The following is a 16,281-nucleotide window of genomic DNA, read 5'->3' as shown; positions in this document are numbered from 1 at the left end:
ACAGGGGGACCTCTCAGGAGAGCGACCTGTGCACTTCCAGTCCTCCAGTTTTATTGGGGTCCCAGGGAAGTTCCTGGAGAGTTCCAAAGTTACACATATTGACTTTTGACTGACAATAAAATGACATCAGACTTTTGCTCCCCGCTGTCTTGACAGTGCTAGGTCACTTTGGTCCACAGTGACTGGTTCTGATTGGAACCTGTTCTTACAAATTTTATAGTTAAGGAGAATGAACCATATCTCTCTGAGCTTTAGGATCTGATCTGGGAAAGTGTCACAAAAGTCCCCCCTCATAGTAACTTGAGTTCATCTTATTGACATTATTCTGGGCCTGCATTTCTCCTGCAGATAACAGGTAGTTTGTTGAGGAGAATGTGACATATGAGGCCAGGCAGTAGTGTGTATGAATTACTTCTTGGAAAATAAAGCATGAGGAGGGGCAGAACAGTGGGCCCATTTTAGAGAATTATTCACTTGACCTCATGTTTCCACCATTCACATCTGTCCGCGGCTCCTATCAAAATGATTATTTTTTGAGAGTTGCAACTTCATCAGTGGGTTCATCCACTTGATGGATTAATCATTTGAAAGAACCACTATACTGGATGGTACCTGTAAACAGGCAGGGCCTGCTGGAGGAAGTATGTCCTGTGAGCTTGCCTTTGGGGTTTATCTTTGGTCCCTGGCACTCCTCTCTGTTTTTAAAAACATTTATTCTTTTAGTTATATACAACACCAGGATATGCCCTGACATGTTCATAAAGATATGAAATCAACCTATACCAGTTCAGTCCCCAGCACTTCCCCCTGCCCCCTCACCCCTCCCTCCACTCCACTGATCTCTTCAGTTCATCTACAGTGTAGTTTTTAAAAAATCATTAGTGTCCTGTGGATATGCCTGATGCCAGGATCCACCATGCCCCGACCAGGCATATAGGAAAGATCCCTTCCACTGCTCCTTCCTTTTCCCATCCCTTCTTCCTCCTCCTCTGTCCCCTTTGTCTGTTGTATTCATGTTTCCTCTACTTTGTTGATATTTCCTCTCCTGTGCTTTTTTCTCTCTTCCTTTTTTTTTTTTTACCACCCCTCCTCTCTTATTTTTAATTAGCTCCTGCATAACGGAGAAACTTTTCAATTTACCTGCATGTATTTCTTTATGTATTTCTTACCTACTGCTGCAAAACAAATCACTCCAAAAGTCATTAGTTTATGACTCAGGTAGGCTCAGCTGGGCTCCTTCAGGTGAGCATTAGGATGGCTGACCAGACAGCTCTGCTTCTGGGGGTGAGCTGGCTGTGTACTGGGGCACCTCCACTTTCCTCCCTGTGGTGCGCCTTCCTCCAGCAGGCTGATGTGAGCTTGCTCTCATGGAGATTTCAGGGTCTCCTCTATTGCTACTGTGGTATGTCCTAGCTGGCATGCCTGGGGACAGGAAGACAGCCAGGTCTTTCCTCTACCACCAGGGAGCAAGCTGGAGCCAGAGCCAGGGACACTTTCTCCCAGGCCTCCTGTGCACCCAAGGACAATGACAGGGATTTTCACCCCACAACTCTTTAAACTAAAGTACCCATGGAATCAAGCTAGAAAGGATGTGGCAAAGTCCCTCTCCACACCAACTTAGGCTGTGTACCCCAGGGGTGGGCAGACGGACAGAGCCAAGTCACGGCTCATGTCACCCTCAGTGCAGCCTGTGTCTGGAGCAGCTCTGGAACCATGGAGCTCTTTCCCACCCCATGGTGATGTTACAGGTATGAGGCCTTCCACACAATTGAGGCAGCATGAAGAGCCCCCCTTCACCCCAAGACTTTCAATCATGCCAGAAAGATTCCAGACATGTTTCTCAGTGTTACAGAAGTGAGCTCATTAGAATGCACGTGAAAGTGGCAAAGGATCACTGAAGACAGAGAGTGAGTCCTCTCAGGAAGGAGAGGGACAGCACACTCCTCCTGCTCTCCAGTTTCACTGGGAGGTCCAGGAAGTTTCCAGAGTCCTGTCCATGCCACCTTTTGACTTACATCATAGGAGCTGCATGGACTTCCTCCCAGAGAGGATGATGTACTGCTCAGAATTGGGAGTTTTTAGGGAGATTGAGTCTCATTGTTTTGTCTCAATTTCCCCATCCCCTAATGGGTTTCTTATTGAATTTCCCTATTTTTGCCTCAATTTCCTGCCCTTTCATTAGTTCATTACCTTTTAATACGTTATGACCTAGTTTTGGAGATAAGGGAGGAGCCAGGAGGCTTGGTTACATGAAATAATGATGACATGGTCCAGAAATGATAGTTTATCTCAATGAATGCTAGAGGAGGCTTTGACCTAGCTGGCCCCCATCTTACAGGTGTTTGCCACTCAGATAAGGCTCCTGAGGCTCAGCCGCACTTCTTGATCTCTTCCTGCTCACCCATTCATGGTCAACTGGCCACCTAACAGTCTGTCCTGGATTCTATTGTTTTCTGTTGTGCTAGGGATTGAGTCCAGGGCCTTATGCATGCAAGGCAAGCACCTGAGCTGTATCTACCAACTGAACTATATCCCCAGCATCCCCCCAGATTGTTCCAAGACATTTGCACATCAGCATGATCTGGCTGCTTTCTGCTGAAGGAAGTGAACCTAGGAGAGGTGACCACGCATCCTTGTTCTTCCTCAGGTAGGGCATGGAACATGAAGGGTATGTAGCACTGCGGAACATCAGAGGTTCATGTTGGTGCATGAGGCACATGTAGAGCAAGAATCATGCTAAGACAACAGTAAAAAGCACAACAAAGCACTATTGTCTGCAGACAGCACAGAAGCAATCAGTTCCATCGGCCAGTCTCTGAAAACAATGAAGACAGTAACTCGTGAAAGCTTCGGGGATGAGCCATATGCCACTGATTTGTGAGTGGAAGCCATTTAAGGCTTTAGAAAGATTTTCAGAATCGTGAGAAACATGTACACATCATATAATTTTAATAAAATCATAGGTGTCCCTTAAACTATAGAAATCTAATGTCATCGGATTCTGTAAAACACCTTTTTTAAAAATATTTGTCCTAAGTAGTAATACATGACAGTAGAGTGCACTTTGATAGATCATCAGATTGTACATGATGTAGAATCCCACCAGTCATACAATCATATATACACATATGGTAATAATGTCTCATACTTTCTACTATCCTTCCTGCCCCCATACCTTCTCCCCTTCCTTTATTCCCCTCTACCTAAAGTAACTTTATTCTTCCCTAGCTTACCCCCACATTGTGAATTACATCTGCATATCAGAGAAAACACTGGGCCTTTGGTTTGGGGGAATGGGCTTATCTTACTTAGCATGATATTCTCCAATTCCATCCATTTACCAACAAATGCCATAATTTCATTCTTCTTTAAGGCTGAGTAATAGTTCATCATATACATATATATACACACACACACACACACACACACACACACACAACTACATTTTTAAATCCATTCATGTGTTGAAGGGCACCTAGATTGGTTCCATAGTTTAGCTACTGTGAGTTGACCTGCTATAAACACTGATGTGGCTACATCATGGTAATATGCTGATTTTAAGTCCTTAGGGTATAAACTGAGGAGTGGGATAGCTGAATCCAATGGTGGTTCCATTTCAAGTTTTCTGAGGAATCTGCTTTCCATAATAATTACAAACTGCTTTCCATAATAATTACACCAATTTTCATTCCCACAAGGAATGTATGAGTGTATACCTTGCTGCCCTCACCACCCCCACATCCTTGCAACATTTTTTATTGTTTGTATTCTTGATGAATGCCATTCTGACTGGAATGAGATGAAATCTTAGTTTTGATTTGCATTCTGTAATTGGTAGAGATGTTGAACAGTTTTTACATGTTTGTTGATTGATTGCATATATTGTACTGTGAAGTGTCTGTTTAGTTCATTAGCCCATTTATTGATTAGGTTATTTGATTTTTTGGTGTTAAGATTTTTTGAGTTCTTTAGATACTCTAGAGATTAATTTGCTCTCTGTGGGTGGGAAAGATTTTCTCCCATTCTGAGGGTTATGTCTTCAATTTTTCTTTCTTTTTTTTTTTTTTTTTTTTTTTTTTGGTGCTGAGGATTGAACTTAGGGCCTTGTGCAAGTGACACAAGCACTCTACCAACTGAGCTATCTCCCTAGCCCTATGTAGGCTCTTGCTTCAACTTTTTGATTGTTTCCTTTCTGAGAAGAAACTTTTTAGTTTGAATCCATCTCATTTATTGATTCTTGATATTACCTCTTGTGTTTTAGGAGTTTTGTTAAGGAAGTCAACATTGTGAAGGTTTAGGCCTACTTTTTATTAGGTGTAGGGTCTCTGGTCTTTTTTGAGTGAATGGTTGAAGTTGGAGAATATTATGCTAAGCGAAATAAGCCAATCCCACAAAATCCAAGGCTAAATATTTTCTCTAATATGTGGATGCTAATTCACAGTAAGGCAGGAGGCACTAGGGAAGAATAACATTATCTTAGATTATGTAGCAGGAAATGATGGGAGGGGAGGGATGGGCATGTGAGGATAGGAAAGATAGTAGAATGAGGGCTGGGGTTGCTGCTCAGAGGCACAGTGGTCACCTACCATGCATGAGGCACCAGGTTCAAGCCTCAGCACCACATAAAAATAAAGATATTGTGTCCACCTATAACTAAAAAATAAATATATTTTTAAAAAGGTAGTAGAATGAATCAGACATTATTACTATATGTATATATGTGACTGTGTGACCAATATGATTCTGCAACATGTACAATCAGAAAAATGAGAAATTATATCCCATCTATGCATGATATGTCAAAGTGCATAAATGCATTCTACTGTCACATATAACTAATTAAAACAAAAAATTTTAAAAAGAAGAAAGAAAAATATTGACTACCTGTTGAATGTACATATATGATTGTGCTTTGGTTATATATTACTGCCAGGTGCTTAACATCAGGTTCATAAAAAACAGACCTTGTTCTTATATTGTTAATGTCAGGTGAGATTCCTCAGGGTTCACTGGCAAGTTGTGAGAAGCCTCTTGGCTTTTTTTTTTTTTATCTTTTTGATACTGGGAAATTGAACTCAGGGTCACTCAACCACTGAGCCACATCCCCAGCCCTGTTTTGTATTTTATTTAGACAGGGTCTCACTGAGTTTATTAGCACCTTGCTTTTGCTGAGGCTGGCTTTGAACTTGCAATCCTCCTGCCTCAGCCTCCTAAGCCACTGGAATTACAGGTAAGTGCCACCATGACCAGCCCTTCTTGGCTCCTTTAGCTTTCCTCTACATGTTGTGCCATCTGCCAGGTTGGGTCAGGCTCTTGCTGAACACATGTGTCTTCCCTCTTCAGTGACTCTCTTTGCAGAGTGTATACTGGTTGACTCCTTGTTCTCTTGGGTCCTCACAACCCTCCTGATTGGGAAGTCAGGTGACAAACCAGAGTTTTCATGTTAGACATCCAGTAGCATTTAAGTGGAAGTAAGTAATGAGTTTTAACTTTAATGCCTATAATTTTAGAGTTTCCCCTTCCATGTAATTAGAGTCAGTATTGTATTGGGACTCAACATTTTATTCTATGTTTCTTTTAGGCTTCTTGTCTGAAATTAATTCAGGTTGTTCTATTAAAGGAAAATTGGGGTACAGGAGAAGGAGGGGGTGCAGAAGAAAGAGGAAGGAGGAGGAAGGAGTTGGAAGAGGAGGAAGAAGGGGAGAAGGAAGGGAGTGGAGAAGGAGGAACTGAGTGGAGCAGGGGAAGAAGGGGTAGGAGGAGGGGTAGAAGAGGAAAAGGAGGGGAGAGTGGAGGTGGAGGAAGGGGAGGAGGAATTGGAAGAGGATGGAGAAGGGGGAGGAAAGGGTAGAGGAGGGGAGAGGGAGGGGTTAGGAGGAGGAGTTGGAGGAGGGGGAGTGGAGGCAGAGGTGGAGGGGTTGGAGGAGGAGGGGAGGAGATATAGAGCAATGCCAATGCTCCTGGCTGCTGATTTGGTTGATCAGGGATGAATTATATTTTTTAAACTGCACCAAGATAAAGATAATTTCCATGCAAAGAAATATACTGGGTGTGTTGGGTGCAGTGGCACACACCTGCAATCCAGCAGCTTTCGAGGCTGAGGCAGGAGGATCATGAGTTCAAATCCACCCTCGGCAAAAAGCAAGGTAAGGTGCTAAGCAACTCAGTGAGACCCTGTCTCTAAATAAAATACAAAATAGGGCTGGGGATGTGACTCAGCAGTTGAGTGCCCCTGAGTTCAATCCCTGGTACCACCATTTACATACACAAACACACACACACACACACACACACACAAGATAGTATGCTAAAGAGGAAAATGCAGGGATATCTTTGTGTTAAAAACGTGTTGTGGGGCTGGGGTTGTAGCTCAGTGGTAGAGTGCTTGCTTAGCACAGGTGAGGCACTAGGTTTCATCAGTAGCACAACTTAATAAAACTAAATAAACAAGAAGCCTCATGACTAAAAAAATGTGTTGTACCTGGGAGCTTATGTTCATGAACTATCACTGGGTAAAATTATGAATCTAGAAGTCCACTAGGCTGGTTAGAACAAACCCCATTTTGTTTGGTCAGGAAAGTGCCTTCAGTGGTCAGATAAAGGAAGGACTAGGATCACTAAAATCACTAAAATTTTGTGGCCCCTCATCTACTTTAACTGATTACAGCTTGTTGTAAAATATAATTGAGAGTTTCAAAATTTTTTAGAAAAATGCTCCATTCAATTACTTTTCTTATCAGACCTCCTTTCAGGTCTGTGCATTGAAGCCGATGGAAGACCTCACCCAGGTAGGCCGATGATCCACCATCTTGCACTCACATGGCATTCCCATCTGGGATGCCACTGTATCTTTCCAATGCTTCAGTGTCCACTCCAGAAGGATTCTCTGACACAAGAACGCAGAGTAGGATGCTATGCCATGGCCCACCAAACCCTGTAGAAAGCCAATCTGACATGGCAGGATCAGATCCAAGCATCATTATTTATGCTCCTTTTGGAGAGGCACGAATCGTGTGAAAATATTTGATGGCTTTCTTCTTTTTTTACACTTGGAACAATAAATCAATACTTTCTTTACATTCTTATGAAAGACTTTATATAACCAGAGATATTGCCACACACGTGGGCAACCACTTTTCATCAGGGATAAAACTACAGTCATTCTTCTATCCAGTTGTTTCAAACCAAGGTGCATTAAAGACTCTTGTTAAAATTGTTCAGATAAACATGCTGATTGGGATCATAGTCAGTGTTTAAGAAGTCAGACTTTAAGAAGTAGTGTTCTAATCCAGAGCTCACTCATCACTCATGCTCCTTCACTCAGGAAGCAGTTCAGCCTGGAGGCTGTCACTTTGACAGACACTCACAGAGTGAATTGTGGATGCATGGTTATAGGATTTTAGACCTGACATTAAAGGGTTGAAGTCATGATTTTAATGGAATAAAGTGAGTAACACTGGTCAAAGGTCACAACAATTAGTTTTTAATCTGGAAACACAGAGGGATGAATATATTGAGGAGAGATTTGAAGTGTTATTGGGCAAGTCTTGGTGAGCCAACCCTTATTTTCAAAAGGAAGCTGATGACTCAGATGCCAAAATGTGTCCCCAGGAAAACCACTGAGTTTTCTCAATCAAATCATAAACCTAGTTTTTCTTTTTTTATTATTAACTTCAACAGCACAAATTTAGTAGGGGAAATGATGATTTTGAGGCAGGTATTCTCAGGAGTGTGTATCCCCCCCTGGCTGTGGTCCATCCTAAGTTGAAGTATGGACCATTTCTGACAATAAAGACATTGACTCAGACCTGCACCAAGGCTGGCTGTGTCACTACTGCCTCTCAACCTTGCCTTCCTCATCAGTTGGCCCCACCAGTGTGAAGTGGAACAGCCCTGTTAGTAACAGCACAGGAGACTGAAGGAGGGGACCAGGACTTCCACAATTAAAGAAGGTATCTCGGGAAGGCATGTGCACATCCCAATCCTCTGTGGCCCAAGGAAGGGAGTGGTCAGTTCCACCCTCAGTCAATGCTCCTGTCTCACCAGATGGAGCCTAGGAGGAAATGCCACCTGCATTCTTCTTTCAAGGCAGGGTCTGTCTCAAGGCTGCATCTTCTCAAGGAAAGTTTTGTCAAACTGTAACACAATCTCACAAAACCACGTAAGACAAGCTGGTTACTTGAGCCAATATTGAGGATGATAACAGGAAAACAGGAATTCCAGGTGCTTAGAATCAGTGTCCTAAGATGGTATCCACAGGGTCTGGTTCTATAGAGAACAAAGGACAAGAAGTTAGTTTAACAAGTGGTTTCATTTAATTTCCTGAGTTACCAAAGTTAGGCTTAGTCATGGATTGGTCATAGTTCAGTTAAGCTGTACATTTCAGGTATGATATAGGAACCAGCAGGAAGAGACATTCCAAATCACTTATTACTCCATCTGTGTAGGCACACATACCAAGAAGTTGAAATGATTCAATCGTGAAACTAAATTTTCTGATGAACCACAACCCTTGACTCCCAGGGCTGACACAAATTTTCAGACCTCCTAACTTTATGACTTCAGATCCCTTATCCCAAATATGTTTGTAAGGTGGACACTTTTTTAATCTGCACAAAGATGCTGTATCTTCTACAGGAGACACTCAAAACACAGGAGAATAAGTGTGGAAGCCAGCAGCAAATTCTGAAAGTAGTGCAGACATAGGCATGGTTTGAACTTGCTTTGAAGAAAGGCTTAATTTTTGATTTTCTGTTGCTGACAAAATCTGAGATCAGACAGATATGTCCTAGGAAAATACTTCATCAACAGTTCTCAGGATGCGAAGCAGGAAGTTGCCCAGTATAGAGCTGGGAGCATTCTTTGCTCAGAACTTTAGTCCAAAGTCAGGAAATCACAACAAATTAGAGCAGATGTTTCCAGTTATAAAAAAAATCAATGTTATGAAATACAGAAAACCACAAACTTATAGACTAGTGAAAGGGATTTTAAAGCTTTCTGATGTATTTAAATTGAAATTTTTTTTTTTTGGGGTGGTACCAGGGATTGAATCAGGGTGCTTAACCACTGAGGCACATCACCCATGATATTTTAAATTTCATTTAGAGACAGAGTCTCACTGACTTGCTCAGTGCCCCATTAAGTTCCTGAGCCTGGCTCTGAACTTGAAGTCCTCCTGCTTCAGCAGTGTCCACAGCCATTGCGATAAAGGTGTGCACCACCATGTCTGGTGTTGTTTACTTATTTTAATGTTTCTATTTACTGTATTCATTTACATAGTATTTTACCTAGTAGCATAATCAAACATAAACTAATACAGCATATTCTAATCATTTTTGGTTTTCTTTTATGTTTAGAGATACTTAAAACTATTTCAATTTTTTAAAAAAGTCTTTAAGTTGGGTGCAGTGGTGTAAACCTGTAATCCCAGCATCTTGGGAGGCTGAGGCAGGAGAATTACAAGTTCCAAGCAATCCTCAGCAATCCAGCAAGGCCCTGTGCAACTCAGCAAGACACTGTCTCAAAATACAAAATAAAAAGGACTGGGTATGTGCTCAGTGGAGGAGAATCCCTGGTTTGAATCCCTGGTACCCAAAACAAAACAAACAATAAGAACAGGCTTTAGTATGCCAAAAACAGAATACTTTTTTGGGGAAGGTACCCAGAATTGAACTCAGGGCACTTGACCACTGAGCCACATCCCCAGCCCTATTTTGTATTTTATTTATAGACAGGGTCTCACTGAGTTGCTTAGAACCTCACCATTGCTGAGGCTGGCTTTGAACTCACTATCCTCCTGCCCCAGCCTCGCCCCCACACGCCTAGGCACTGAGATTACAGTCATGCGCCACCGTGCATGGTAAAAAAAAGCATGGTATTCTTAATATTGAAGAATAATAAGCTTCACAAATGGCCATGAAGTTGTTTTTGTTTATTCTGTTTTACTAAGGGCTAATAAACTTTCTGGTTACCTTGCAACTCTATAGAAATATTACTTTGTGCTTTTAATCAGACTATATAGTTAGGGAAACAACTATATAAAAAGGGTCTAAAATATTCATGAGTTCAACTATTTTATTAAACTCAGTTTTAGTAGTAGAATGAAGGGAAGGGAGGAGAGATGGGAATGGCAAAGACAGTAGAATGAATGGGGTTTGACATTCCCATGTTCATATATGAATACATGACAGTGTAACTCCACATCATGTACAACTATAAGAATGGAAAGTTACACTGCACGTACATATAATATGTCAAACACACTCTACTGTCAACTATAACTGAAAAGAATAATTTTCTTTATATATATTAAGTTTTGGTGAAGAATATTTCCAAGGTGCTACAGTAGAGAGATATCTTGAGGAGGGACCTATTGTCTAAGTCTCATTTGCTCCTGAGGTCAGAAACCACCTATTCCCACAGAAGGCTCCTGTGGCCATTGGTTCACTGCCAGATGCTGTCTCACAGATCCTGACCTGGTTTGGATGACTAACCATTCATTCACCCATTTTCTTCACAGTATAATCTTGATCATGTGTACTTTGGATATATTATACCTATTTTATGTTGGAGGGGAATGCTGTCAGATGCAGAGGATGGAAATGAGTAAAGCTGAGTACTAGCTCACAATGGCTAGTATCACTAACATCATGCAGGGATTGCTTCCTTGAAGGCTTTAGAACTATTTCCTTTTCCTGAAGACTACCTTCCTTTCTCTCAGACTCTCTATCAAATGCTATGATTGAGACTTTCAAGCTCAGTATGCACACTTTGATACTTAGCCCAAAGGGTCCACTATAAAGCTGAACTTCTCTGAAGCGGGATATGTATTAGAGATGCTGCACAGTATAAGATCTTGATAAAGCAGACCCTCATGACTGTGGAGGGAGGAAAATTGCACATGACAAGAAACATAAGTATTTTGGGCTATCTCATGCCTTCAAAAGCTGTGTTTGCCAGGCATGGTGGCACAAGCTTGGGTGGCTGAGACAAGTGAATCATGAGTTCAAAATGATCCTGAGCAAAAAGCGAGTTGCTAAGTAACTCAGTGTGACCCTTTCTCTAAATAAAATATAAAATAGGCCTGGGCATGTGGCTCAGTGGTCGGGTGCCCCTGAACTCAATCCCCGATACAAAAAAAAAAAAAAAAAAGCTGTGTATTTTCAACTATTTAATCTCATCAAACATACTTGTGATATTATGAAAATATATCACTAAGCTTAGCCAACCTCTTCCCTATATCAATCTTAAAGCTACAAATTCTACAAGATAATTTCTGAAAACTATAAAGCAGGTCTCCTTACCTGCCTACATAAGGACCCCAGTGAAGAATTTGTTAAACCTACAGATTCATGGTCTTTGTTCCACAGGTATAAAAGTTCATCAAAGCACTTCCATGGTGGAACATATTATGAACAGTAACATGAATCTGTGTAATAGCAAGGCCATGATAAAACTAATAGACTAATTTCTTAGTTTGCCTCAGAATAAAATAATTTCTTATTTCCTTAAAAGCAACGTTATCATTTTGTGTCACCACTTTCTCAAAATTTCTCTTGTGAAACAATGAGGAGCCCTATGTAGTGAGGACTGGCTTGGGACACCTGCCTGGATGATAACAGCACAAGCATGAGTTGCCACAGTCCAGTAGGGGAGCCGATGGACATTATAACCCAGCATAGGTCAGGATATGCACATAGGGAGCAACTCTCCTGGAGCTGGCTACTGTTTCCAAATTTGAGGATGAAGGTACCCCAGAGGGAACCTGCAACCTTCACTCTCTACTTGCCTTCCCATGCATGCTGTGATTCCCAGTTGGCACTGGCCCTGAGAGGGAAACTCCTCCTTGGGGTCGCCTCCAACAGGAGGGGAGGAATAGGATGCAGAGAATTTCAGACACTGGGATTGCAGATTAGCTGGATTGTACCCTTTCTTTTTTCCTGCATTTTCCTTAGTGCATGATACTTACATGTAATGCTGTGATGTTATAAGGCAGTCACACATGCACAAAGTAGAACAATATAACTTTGCCATTACCCTCCCAGCATCTCTTCTTTTTCCTTATCCTTCCCTCCTCCTTGTGCCTGGTCCCTTCCTCTACTGATCTCCCTCTGATTGTCATAAGAGCTCCCTCTATACATTTCCTTTCTTTGTAGCTTCCACACTTGAGGGAAAACATGAACCTTGATTTTCTGAGTTGACTTTTTTCACTTCATATATTCTCCTGTAAATAACAATTTCATCCTTCTTTATGACTGAATGAGCTTCTACTGTGGATTTACCCCATGTTTTCTTCTCCAGACATCTACTGGTACACATCGAGGCCACTTTCATATTTTAAGTTGTGCTCCTTTAAATCTGGCCATGCATGTATCACTATAAATTCCTAACTTCAATATTTTATGTTAAATACAAAGTGATGATATAGCTATATCATGTGGTTTTTCATTCCTAGTGTTTTGAGGAAATTCCTACTGATTTCCACAGTTGCAATCCCTCCAAGGGTGTGAATGTATCAATTTCATTCCACAATATCTCCAGTATTTATTATTGTTTGTATTCAAATGACTGGCATTCTAAACAAAGTGACATGAAATGTAGTTTTGATTTTCACTTCCCTAATTCCTACAGATGGTAAATTTATCATTATATATGTGTGTGTGTGTATTATATCTGAATACATATATCTTTTCTCATTATATATGCATGTGTGTGTGTGTATATATATATATATATATATATACACACACACACCCCTACATACATACATAAATATGGTCAAATGTATTTCTTCTTTTAATAAGTGTTTACTTAATTCACTTCTTTATTAATTGGGTTATTTTTGATTATAAGATGCTGGAGTTCTTTATGCATACTGGATACTACTATTCTCTTAGAAAATTTATTCTCTTCCTATGGGTTATCCACATTTTTGTTTGCTTTGCCTTGCAGAAAATTCTGAATTTGATGTCATCCCATTTATTAATTCATCAAGTTAGTTCTCAACATTCAGGAATTCTCCTGAGAAAATTCTTGCTTGAAACCATGTTGCAGTGTTGACTGTGTTCTCCTAGGAATTCATACCTTATCTAATTCATAGCCCTTTTATCCATGAATTGAATTTTGTGCAAGGTGAGGGACAGGGATTCAGTCTCATTCTTCTACAAATGGATAACAAGTTTTCCCAGCACATTTTTTTTTTTTTTTTTTACTAAAGGCTGTTCTTACTCTAATATATTTTTGGCACACTTGTCTAGGAGCAAATGACAATGTGTGTGGGTTTAACTCTTTGAATTCTATTGTAATCTATTGTCTTGTTTCTCTGGTGGAACATGCTCATGTTTTAAGAACATAATATCCTCAAATTTCAGAGACATATTTACAAATTTGTAAATTTAAGTATTATTATTCTTTAGTAGTTAGCTCTTTCAAACTTTAGGATTCATTTTCATATTAATAAATTACTTAAATGTCGATTAAATGTATCATGTGACCATATAGCATATTTAGTCAATCAACATAAATTTCTAATTGCTCATCCCCTAATGCAATTTCTGTTTATAATAGTCTGCCTCTGAATACATAGGAAGGAAGTTAGTATATTATGCAGATTCCACAGTACTAGCAGTTAGAATTCAGGAATTGAACATATCTTGCTTTCTGAGACACTGTTCCCCATTCCCTTAACCTCAGTGACCACACCAGGAAACTGAAAACACAAGGTCAAATATGTGAATAATATTCATGCCTTCCTTCCACCTACCTGCCAGATGTGAGAATGTCAACAATTTTCCTCCAATACCTCATCCTAATATTATTCTCAATTATCCTTTGGGGATTCATTGAAAATAAGAACAGAGACATTTACTCTAATGTGGCCTTAAGAGACAAATCCTTTAAAGACTCCATCCCATTGTATTGGACCCTAGTCCAGGGAGGGACATGGTCAGTGGGTTCTCTCCCCGTCTCTTTCCACTTCCCATTCTGCCACCTCTTACTTTTGCCTTCCCATACTTCTCCAAGAGACAGTTTGGCCTGTCATCTCATGAGATTGCGTTTCTTTCTTCTAAGTCCACATTCTACATGTATTCTTGAGACTTACAACGAACAAAGAGGGGTAGGGAAGAACTGGGGAAGACCAACTGAAGAACATCCTGTACTTGATGCCAGGGGATTATCACCCTTGTTGAGCTGGATGCATAGCATGTAGTATTCAAGGGTCTTGGTTAGCCAGACCCTAATAACAACTTCATTTGTTATTAGGTTGCTAGAACAGCCGATTACCCATAACTACTCTTCTCTCTACATAAAGTGCTTCTGAAAAATTTGGGGTAGTTATTCATGCAAACTTGCAGGTCACACAGGAAATCTCTTCATCTGATCCCCAATAGTGGTCATGTTCTGTGTGGTTAAATGAAAGAGTTAAGCTATCCAATAACCCACAGTGCAAGCCACCAACTCAATATTCAGGAAATGCACAAAATGCAGTGTCATTTTCTCCAAGGTCATCAAGGTCATCAAACCTTATTCTCATGAGAACTTTGCAATGCTGGTAGACAGCAGTGCTAAGGAAAACCCACACGCTAACTAGGGATTTTGCCCTCACGACACTTAAGGAAGTAGCCTCTCTCATGTTTTCTTAGAAGCTATCATCATTGTTTTCTATTCCTTTACTAATCAGTACCTGGACCATGAGGCACCAAAGATGTGAACCCCACCACAAGTGCACACTACAGTATCAAGGGAAGCAGCACCACAGAAAATAGAAAGACCACAACTAAGGTCTGCACAATAAAACCTGTGAGGTAACTAGTGATATACTTAATTCATATTCTCTCTCTTCTTCCCAGCTGCCATGAGATAAGTAGGTCTACCCCACTTCACCATTGCATCCCATGTTCTGCTTGACCTCGGGGCTAAAGCAAGGCAGTCAGCCCATGATGGACTGAATGTTATAAAACCATGAGCCAAAATAAATCTTCCCTCCCTTCAGTTGAATTTTCTCTGGTATTTTCATCAGTGCAATGAAAATCTGACACAAAAATCAAACTGGAATTTATGAAAACTCTATCAGATTTCTGGTTCAGTTTCTCACCCTGTGCAATTGTTCTTCAAAGGACCTGAAGAAATTGAACATTTTCACACATTTCTTTGCTCCATTACCTTTCAAGTATAGGAGGTAAATATCAGATATTTAGAGGGTTTCTTTTCCATTATGTGTGAAATGGCTTTTAAAGCAACTGGGAGCACTGATTTACCACATTTTTAATGTTCAGAGTTTCTGTAGTGTGAATACTCTCATGTATTTGAAGATGACCAGGAAAGTTGAATGATTTGTGACAATTATTGCATTCAAAGGGCATTTCTACATTACCATTTATTTAATACTTATTAGGAGTAAGGAAAGAAGGTATTTCTGATTGTTTATACTAGTATAGCTTTGTTATATTAGTATAGCTTTGTTCCTATGTGAGTTATTTCATGTCGTAACTGCCACAAATAAAGGCTTTTCTACATTGTTTATACTTGAAGGGCTTCTAACCAGCATTTGTTCTTGTATTTGAAGGTAGGAAGATCAATTGAAGGCTTTCACATATTGTTGACATTCATAAGGCTTCTATTCAGTGTGAATTTATGATTGGAATCTGATAAGAATATATGAAACCTTTCCTTCATTGCTTATATTTATAAGGTTTCTTTGTAGTATGTGTGCATTTATACACTTGAAGGTGAGTGGAAATCTTGAATGTTTTTCCAGATTGTTTACATTCATACAATCTCTCTCCAGTGTGTGTTCCCTAGTGTTTTTCAAAATGAATTGGAATAAGGAAAGGTTGCACCACATTGTTTACATTACTGAGGCCTCTCCCCAGTATGAGTTCATTCACAACATGAAAATAAGCACAATCAGTGAAGGATTTAACACACCATGAATGTAAATTCATAGGGTCGTCCCCTGTATAAATATTTTTATGCCCAAAGGTATAAGTGAAGGCTTTCCCACATTGTTTATATCCATAAAGTTTTTCCCCAGTATGAGATTTTTCATATCTTTCATAATAAGTCAAACTAGTGAACGCTTAACCAAGGTCATCAATTTATACTTATAGGGCCTTTCTCCACAGAGATAGTTCATGTATTCAAAGGAAAAGGGAAAAAAATGAAAATTTTACCATACTATTTACATTGATAGGGCTTATTTCCAGTGTGAGGCTTTTCATGCACAGGAAGATAAGTGGAACAACTGAAGGCTTTACCAGATTGTTTACCCACATTGGCCTT

Source organism: Urocitellus parryii, chromosome 1 (assembly GCF_045843805.1).
Source record: "Urocitellus parryii isolate mUroPar1 chromosome 1, mUroPar1.hap1, whole genome shotgun sequence".
Classification (NCBI taxonomy): domain Eukaryota; kingdom Metazoa; phylum Chordata; class Mammalia; order Rodentia; family Sciuridae; genus Urocitellus; species Urocitellus parryii.
The sequence above is the reverse complement of the archived record's forward strand: the minus strand, read 5'-3'. Positions refer to the sequence as shown.